Here is a 10,418-nt window from a genome sequence, read left to right on the forward strand (position 1 = left end):
AAAAATATTTAGAAATGATATTAATAATTTACCTTGTGTCTTATGTAACAATTTTTTCAGATCAATTGTAATTTCATATTGAGATTGGAATTTAAAGAAAAAGGAATTAAGTATTTAAAGTAGATGTAGAATTATAAATTTACCTTAAAAATAGGCAGGCCTACAGATTTTGCTAGACTTGTTGTTTTGCCTTATCTGTCTGGTATCAGTACCAACTAGTCATCAAATGATATCTTATTTGAACAACTGGCAGTAAATACTTTTTGAATTTCATAGTTTATCTTGGGACACGTACACACAGACATCAGCACTGCTGGTGCAGAAGCACAGGTGAGTAATACTGCTAGCATAAATTAAGTCATTATAGTCTACCCTGCCACATATGTTGAAAAGGAAAAAAAAAAGTTTAAGAATGTCCTTAAAAAAAACTCAGCCATAACAATTTATTTAATTGAGCACATGTCCTTTTAACATTTTCTGTGGTCAATGGGAAATACACACAAATTACTTCTGGATACTAAAGTACAAGGGCTTCAGAAAAAGCCCATGTGTAAGTGAGTGGCAAGCTCGAATAGCTGCTTTTTTTTTTTTTAAATAGCACACCATTTTTACTTGAAACAATGACTGACAAACTATGATTATTTAGTCTGAGTACTAAAGGCATTTTTTTGTTGAATAGAAATAAAGCCTATTAATGCAAACCAAACCAAACCAAACCAAAACAAAAACTGAAAGACTTGATGCCAGTGATAAACATCAAACCATAGCTAGGGTTGGAACAAGCTCTTCTTACTCCTCAGATCTAAGCTGGTGGTAGCTGAAGTTTATACACTGGTGAATTGCAGTGGGGAAAGGGGTTCATATTTAAGAAAAAAGAATAAAAATACAAAATTATGCATGATGTGAATATATTTTAGAATGAGAATACAACAAATTACTTGAGGACTGGCAGTTCAGGAAAGAATTCCCTTTCTTCTGAGAACTTTTTTGGCAACTGAACCAGAACTGTTTGCAAAGAAATGCCTTCGATTGCAACCTGGCTTCCTCACTGCACCTAAAAGCCACCACAACTCCTAAAAACTCTAGCACTTACAGGGTCCCATGAAAGCTGACAGGGTACCTGAAGCGTAAGCCTCATTAGCCACACAAAAGTTCACTTCTACTTATTGATTCTATCATAGCATGATGCTTCTCATATTATCTCATAAGGGTTAATTCAACTAATGAAAGAAAAAAAAACTTGTGTTCAACTAAATTTTTACAAACTAAAAATACGTGCATGATTAGTAGGTAGATAAGAAGCAGAACTATATCAACACCCCAGAAACACTTCCTGTGCACAGTCCAGTCACTGTATGTCTTTGTACTGCCTAAGGATAATCGCTATCCTGGTGTCTAATTACCGATTTTGTATTTTAATATAAGTAGAATTACACAGAGTGTGCTCTTTTGTGTCTGTCCTCTCAACTTTTTGCTTGTGAAATTCAATCATATTGTTTTGCACAGTTGTAGATCATTAATTTTCACTGCTGTATCATAATCCACTGTGTGAATATACCATAGTTTATTCTTTGTTAATGGACATTTGTATATGCTTTAATTTTTTGTTTCTATAGTGTTGATGTCAATATTCTAATATATGCCTATTGATAAAAGATGCATTTTCTCTTGGGTATACGCTTAGAAATTAAATTGCTGGGTCAACAGAGTACACATATGTTCACCGTTAGTAGATATTGCCAAGCAGTCTTCAAAAGTACTTGTAGCAATTGACATCCTCACTGGCAGTATTTAAGAGGTATGACTGCTTCACACTTTTGCCAATTCTAGTATCGTCTATCTTTTCCATTTTAGTCATTTTGGCTAGATACATAGTGGTATGGCTTTAATTTATATAAGGGTTGTATAGTTTCTTTTTAAGAGTGCTTTTTGTCCCTGCTAGGCAGCAGTTAGGAATGAGGGGCTGGAGGGGAAGTAAAGCAGGGCCCCTGCCCACTGCAGTCTGACAAAGAACACAGAACAGGAGGCTAAAAACAAAATGGAGACATGTCTCACCAACTAACTCAGCAGTCCTGAGCCTGGTCCAACACGATCGCCAGGTGTTCCAAAGATCACAAGAAAAACCACGCCAGTACAGGAAGGGAGCCCCTGACATTCTGCATCTATTGTTTCCACTATCTAGGAAAGAGAGCCTCTGAAACTGTATTAATCCCAAGGTCTGGAAAGGGGAAGATGAGGGGCAACCTAGAAGCTGCCTACAAGCATAAAACCCCTAATATACCAGTAGTTGGGGCACTCAGATTAGCTGGGTGCCCACTTGCAGCTTTGTGCTCAAATGTATTTCATAAATAAACTTGCTACCTCACTCCCACTATATGTGTTGTCTCTCACCTGAATTCTGTCAGAACACAAGAACTGAGGAGGGGGAACCCTCTTAACTTGGGTCTCCCTGGTAACACCTCCACCCCTACCCCCAATTGGATTTGCTTTGTATTTGATTTGTATGAGTTCTTTACATAATCTAGAGACTAGTCTTTGTTAAATGTATGTATTGAAGACTGTTGTTTAATCATCCTCTCAATTAATAAAAGTTCTTAATAGAACAATTTATCATTTTTTTCCCTTTGGCAAGAGTTGTGGTATTTCCCGTGTAAGAAACTTTACCTATGTGTAGTAAAAGATTAACCTTTTCCAAAGAAAGGTATAGCCTTTTACCCCTTGTTCCTGGGAGGTAACAAGTAAGCCCTTGGAATATTCTGCCTCATAAGAGTGTCTTTGTTTACCTGGAGGTCTTAAGCCGTGTCAAATAACCTATGCTAACAATGTAATTTATGGTGGGAGCCTTGGGCCGTGTGGTATCATGACATTTGGAGGAGCTGGAGAATAAGGTCGGCAAGGTGGAAAGAGCCATGACTGTGACTGACCCCCCAATAAAAACCAGAGACACCAAGGCTTTCTGAGCTTCCCTAGTTGACAACATACATTGTTTCTGGGAGAAGCAAGCATTGTTCATGTGACTCCACTGGTAGAGGACAACTGGAAGCTCCCTGCACTTGGACTCTCCTACACCCCACCATGTGCACATTTTCCTGTTGCTGATTTTCGTCTGTATTCTTTCACTGTACTAAACCATGAGTATAACAGCTTTGCTGAGTTTTATTCTTCCGAACCTGAGGGTGGTCTTGGGGATTTCCCAAGTCACAGCCTATCAAAGGTCCTGAAGATGTTTTCCTCTACTTCATTTTAAAAGCTTTATTATTTTACCATCCATATTTTTATTTGTAATACCTTTAGAATTGATTCTGGTGCGTGGTGTGTGAAGTACAGGTCAAGGTATACATATTTTTTCATATGATATTCACTTGACCTTGCATCAGATATTGAAAAAAATGCATTAGTAACTGCACTCCTAATTACTTTTGTTTTAAATGTGTTGATCACCTGTATATCTTTTGACTATTAGTTTAAGTTCTCCAGCTTTCCTGTTTTTTAAAACTGATTTGATTATTTGTGACTCTTAGGTATTTGAATTTTTTTTGGTATTTAAGTTTTTAAAAATGATGCTAGTATAATTTATATAATTTTCATGTGTAAAGAACCCAAAAGAATCTACAAACTATTAGAATAAAAACTGTAGCTTTGTTGCTGAGGTGAAGACTATATACAAAAATAACTTTATTTCTATAAACCAGCAGTAAGTAGAAAACAAAATGTGAAGAGATAGGTTAAAAATGTTTTCTTAGAAAAAATATTTCTCTTTAAAATGTAACTTTTAGAAAGATCTGTGAAATTTGAAATAAATTTTTAAAACTTTTTTTAGTGTTTTCCTTCAAGTTCCTTTGCAATTATTTCTAGTTTTAAGAGAGAAAACAATGTAAAAATTGTAATTCATTGGTAGTCATTTTGGTAGAAACACACATTCCAAAGTCAACATAGAGGATCATTTAAGGATTTTTATAGGAAAGTTTTTACTATTTACTGTTGGTTATCTCTTTGGTATTTGAGACTTTACCACTGAAATTTCCTTTTTCTCTCTTGATATTGAAGATTACAACTGTCTTTCACTACCTATAGTTCCATATTAAGTACCAATGTCTTAAAAATGTGGCAACCAAAACCTAATCCAAAAAAAAGTTATGTATTTGGCTTCAGAGCGATAAAGGTGAAATGGGTGTCTTATCATTTATAATAAGCCCCTTTCCCCACATCTGGGTTTGTGTTAACAAGGTGACTTTTGGAAAGAATGTAAGGATGGGCTGGTTGCCAAGGGAATGAACCCTGATGAAGGGAAAGGGAGAAGAGATAGAGGTGGAGTCAATCACCAATGGACAATAATTTAATCACTTGTGCCTGTGTAATGAAGCCTCCATAAAAGGCCAAATGGATGGAGTTCAGAGGCTTCTGGGCTGGTGGAGTGTGTGTGTGGGGGGGGGGGGGGGGGGGACAGGCACACTCAGGGAGAACAAGAAAGTTCCAAGCCCTTTTCTCATATGTCTATGCATCTCTTTTATCTGGCTGTTCCTGAGTTACATCCTTTATAGTAAAACTGTAATCTAAGTGATCATTGAGTGAAACATTTCTCTGAGCTGCTCTAGCAAAGTAATCAATAGATGATAGACACACAGATGATAACCTGGGCCTTGACTGGCTTTTGAAGGTTAACAGTATGGGGAGGAGTGCGCGGGACAGACTTGTAGGACTGACTCCTTAACCTGCCCAAGGAGGGAGTCATGGGAACCTGATTTGTAGTTGGTTGGCCAGAAGCATAAGTAACTAGGATTTGTGAGTGGCATCTGAAGTAAAAAGCTGTGTTGTGGGACTGAGCCCTTAACCTGTGGAATCTGCTATCTTTGGTTAGTGTCAGAATTGAGTTAAATTGTAGGATACACAGCTGGTATCAGAGAACATGCTTATGGATGTGGGGAACCCTCTTCCACATATACATATAGCCCACATGTTGGAAGTGATGACCAGAATCTTTAGTTCCCCCAAATGGGAATTCTTATTTATTTACCTACAGGGTTTATAAACCCTTTAATAAGGAAAAACAAAAACAAATCAACATATCTCAGCCATATAATTTTGAACACCAAATACACATTATTGTGTGTCATCTTATAGTATATACAGGGTCCAGAACAAAGCATGCCCCTTTTTTATTACAAAATCTTTTATTACAAAATCATAAGCATGTAATTCTGTAATACAACAGTATCTCACTCAAGCACACCATATGACATTTTAGGTGAAATGTTCAAATTAAAACTATAAATTATTGTACCCATATTATTATCCTACCAACCACATTGAAGCAAGCCTTACTTCTGCTAGACCCTGTATTTTATATATTATATACAGATCTATCAACATATACCAAGTGCAAAACATAACAACCCTCCTCAGATGTGGCTAATCCTTATACTTGGCACAGCCATTAAGCTGAAGACAATGACCAATGTTTTACATACATGTGTGGTTTCCAAGAAAGGATCCTGGTAAAGATTCATTACTCAGAAATGGTCTAAGCTTTAATTACCCAGAAGGATGCTTTTTCTCCTCAGAAAGGGGCAGCTGAAGTTCATCAAGAGACGAGCAGTATGCTATAGCTGCCATTATCCAGAGAGGCGGCAGAAACGTCATTTGCATAAAGCATTAGATTTGTAGAGATAGGAGACATAGAAATGTGAGGCTTAAGAAGCAAACAGGCTGTTAAAAAAGAAAGAAACTGAATTATTCTAGTGCATACATACTATTTTCCTATGAGTACTATTAACACAAAGATGATGTCAGTAAACAGGAATTTCTTCCTTGTTTATGCTCCTTTAATACTTGCTTATATCTCAATATTTATCACAAACATGTACTAAAGTTGGTATTATATATCTATCTCTGCCACTGGACTCTAAGAACCCATATCCTCAGAATCTTATATGTGGGTGGAACTGAATAAGAGGCACTATCAGTATGTATGCTGACCTATAAAATAGTTAATAAGGTTAACATACACAGGTGTACATATTTTGGGTTAACTTTTCAAAAGATCTTAACTGACTGAAATGGTGTTAATTTTTTTGTCTTTGCATATACTATATTGTCTGCTGAAACAAACTGGAAAAAAACCCAGAAGTTTTAAAAATTTACAAGAGAAAAATGGGTCTCTTTGGATTAACCTAGCCAAGGTGGAAAACTCTATGTAACACTGCATGTTAACCTGAATTAATATAAATCATGGATTATAATGTTGCAGTTGTATTTGAGTTAATTTGCATTATTCTGACCAAATCAGAAAACTATTATCCCAAGCAAAATCATGGTTTTGGTGTATACGAATTTGAGGAATCTATTTTCATATCCAATGCAGTCAACTGTTTGATATTACATCTGTGCTTAAAAAAAAAACCAAACTTGTGTATAGAGTTATTGATTTAAAATACAATGAAATGTACTTAAAAGCCTATTAAAACACTGAAGAGTTTTTAACAATAAAACCTGTCCTTCAGATATATCCAATATACATAAATCAGGTGATTAACACTATTTAGCAGACTTACAAGTAACATCGGCAAGTGTTTGAATTTTTGCCATTGGAGTTACAAGGAGAAAACTCCATCATTTTGTGGGAAAATGATTGTGCAGGTCTTTCAAACAGCTAAATTAAGCTTTGAAACACAAATGTAGAGAATGGACAGGGGGAACTAGGCATGTATCTTCCTCATTCTTTTCCTTTTGGTCTCCCCATCGCAGTAAATAGTCACTCTTCCAGTAGTTTAGGACAAAAAACCATGCAGTGACAGCTGATGCTTCCCCTTCTTTCATATCTAAACTTTGACTAAACTATTATGTCTTCAGAATATATCCAGAATGCACCGTTTCTCGTCAGCTTCCTTGCTATCACCTCTCATTTCTAGCTTGGATTATTATAATAAAATTTAATTCCGAGTGTCATTCTTTCCATTATTAATTCATCCACCCATCCAACAACTAAGAAACAGCCACTTAAATCAGACACCACTTTACCCTTTTGGCCTTTACCTGAATATTAATATGGTACATTATTCTAGAACATAACTGCAAGTGTACTAAACATTTAATAAGAAAATTAATAACTAGGTAAGGGATTATTTTCAAAGTTGGGATTCTAATGTTGTGCTTCTGAGCCAAATTAAACTAGAGAACCTAATGTCATTAGGAATATTCTGATAGATCACGATCAGTAAATGATTTTTAACATATAATTCAGAAGTAATAAACACAATTAAACCACACTGCTATACTAACACTCCTTTTAGTCTCAATTTAAATGAACAAAATATTTTGGCCTTTATATCTCTAAAAATGAAACAAACAAAAAAAAGAATTGATGTTGAATTCTGTCAAATTCTAGCAATACAAAATATTCATCCATGCAAACTTAAGCTAAATAATATAAAGCCCAATCTTATTAAGGAATATATTTCAATAAAATATTACTTTTTATAATTAAAAATTATATTTATATTTCGATCAGCTGAATTGACTTAACTTTTAGCATATTATCATCCCAAGATACGCACATTAAAATATACACATTTTTTCTTTTTTGCTGCAGGAAAGAATGATAACCATAAAGACGTTCATACCTAAAACCATACCACGTTTAAGAGCAGAATTCTGTAGGTCAGGGTTTTGTTGGGGGAAATCAAGAGTTAAAAACTTTAGCTTTAGTTATATAGTTAATAGGCTAGGTGATTAATGCATATAAAAAGCTGTTATTCCAGGAACTAGAATTTATGACAAGATCTATCGTGACTCCAGGAGGACCACAAGCAAGCAACCTAACCTTTCCTTTCTGCCCAAGCACTTCAAGTGCGATCAAGATGGTATTTAAGCCAAGGTACTCCAGGGAGAAAACATCTGGATTGTAAATAGATAAAGAATCACTGGGATGCTAGGAAAATTGCTGGACTGAAACTTTTATCTGACTAACCTTTTCCCCTGAATTCCAAAACCCTTACCTACTTTTTCCTGAATTCCAAACCCCTTACCTACACTATCCTTGTCCTTATATGAAAGTTGACTTTAGATTAATGTAAGACAGTTTTTTAGGGTACATAACCCAGCGTCTTCTCAGATCACCAGCCATCTGAATAGAGCAGCCATAAAAATTCAATCCTTGCCTCTACTTATTGGTTCTGGTAGCAACAGGTAGCATTTAAGTTTCTCAATAACATACACTGTTGACATTTTGGGCTGATTAATTCTTTGTTGTTGGAAATTGCCTTCCTGGACTCTTCCCACTAGATGCCCTCAGGTCCTTGCCATGATCAAAATGTCTCCAGATATCACCAAACGTCAACCAGGAGGCAACAGACCCTAACTGAGAACCATGGCTACAGGGGATAGGATAGCAATACAATGTGAAACTTTGACTATCCAAGAGCCAGTTCATTTTTTAAAAAATAGATGTATAGTATCAAAATACTTTAATATTTAATTCAGTTGCTAAATTTAAAAGTGACAGATATAAAGTGGCATTTTACAATGCACTGGAAATTAAGTTATTTGCCATTATTTAAACTTTTTGAGGAAGAATTTTGGATGTAAGTTTATAATCTATTAGCCAACTGCCAAAAGCATTCCATAGTTTATAGGATAGGTGGGTACTGTACATTAACATGAACTTACTGATCTTTTTCCAAAGCCTAATAAAGTACTTTAAAATACTTTCTTGATAAAAGTCTAGAAAACATAACTGAAGAGAATATCCTTAGTTTTAAACAAATGTAAAATATTTAGATAAAAAGCAAATGTTTTTCAAAACTCAACTTGTATGTATACTAGTAACCTTGTTTACTTCCACTATTCAAATGATGCCTATACAATTCCAAGGATTTGGGGGCCGAGAGTAGTTTAAGAACTCCAAAGACGTTTTCCATACATAGAAACAGTACCCCCTTAATCCAATCCAGGTACTAGTCACCTGATCTGTCACTACACCCCAATTATCTCAGCTTAATCAGTTTACCTGCAAGTGTGCTAAAGGTTCAATCATTCTAACTATAAATATAGAAATGTATGTAGTGCTTTTATTGTTTTAAAGCAATTCTACATAAATTATCTCATATTAATTGCACACATCTACAGGACAGGTACAAAAGATGCTAGAGATAAGAAATTTGCAGTTCAGTAATAACTTGTCAACATTTCAGCAGCAGCAGCAGCAGCAGCACTGACATCTCTAGACCAATCACACCAAACTCTGTTCTTATGAAATCCACATTTGAGATTCTCTTCATAACTTTACATTGTATGGAGTGTTAGGATGCTTCAAGGCAAGTTAAACCAAATTACTCCCAAAGGTGGCAGAAAGTACTTAATTGTAGCAGCAAAGTGTCTTTAGTCACTTTGTACCAGGCTTGAAGGCTAATTTTTCGGATTTGTCTTATTTAATTCAATATCATTTAAAAATCACTTCTATCCGATATATTAATTTGTCCAAAGGTTTTTTTTCAAAGTATGAATTCTTATATCAGGAAGGGCAAAACATTAACTTCAACAGTACTTTTCAAGAGGATGGCTCTTTTGCAATCAAATGGCTGCGGAGAAAAGTGAATTTAATAATGCAGTATTGATGTCTTTCATTAAGCCTCTGCAGAGTTGGTTTATACATACATGTCAATTACTAGGGTCTCCTAAAAATCACTGTTCGATCTCTAAAATTAACTCAGTTAAGACCCAGGTATTTAATACTGTATCAGGAACCAGGTATCCGTCAGACCAACAACTGCTCCTCATTTAATTGAGGAGTAAAATGACTTTAACTCTTTATATCCTAGCGCTAAAACTAAATAGCATTATAATTATGTATTCGCAGCTAGTGCTAAAAAGCCCAGGTCCTCTAAAATTTATACCAAAACAAGGCGCTAGAGTTCAGCATTTCTGAGTAATTTCTGCTGTGGTTTAAGTACCTGGGCCAACTTGCCCTTGTGGAACGGCAGGCGGCCCCCATTCCCCACGGTTAACGCCACAGCTCCTCCGGGCCTACCAGGACGAAGAGGACCGCCTGCTAACCCCTCAGGGAACCCCAGGGGCGGCGCAGGGGCTGTCCCTACGAGTAGCAGGAAACGGCTTCAGCGCCAGGCTGGGAAAGCAGGCGGGGAGGAAAGCAAACCTGCCAACAACTCATCCCCGCTCCTCCGCGGCGTTTGGCAGGACTCTTGTAGACACCAGGCCACGTCGGTTCCCCGGTCATCCTAATGTTCCTTTAACACGATGTTTCGGGGACTTCGACTTTTCCGAGTCCACTTCGGAGCATTTAAGATGCATCCAAAGACGAAGTCCCCAACCAACTCCACAACTGAAACCTCTCACGTTTTCTCCGGAGGCCAGCCTCCCACCCCGAGGTATGCGGGCCCGGGAACGCGAGCTCGCTCCAAGCA

This window comes from Phyllostomus discolor, chromosome 2 (genome assembly GCF_004126475.2).
Source record: "Phyllostomus discolor isolate MPI-MPIP mPhyDis1 chromosome 2, mPhyDis1.pri.v3, whole genome shotgun sequence".
NCBI lineage: Eukaryota > Metazoa > Chordata > Mammalia > Chiroptera > Phyllostomidae > Phyllostomus > Phyllostomus discolor.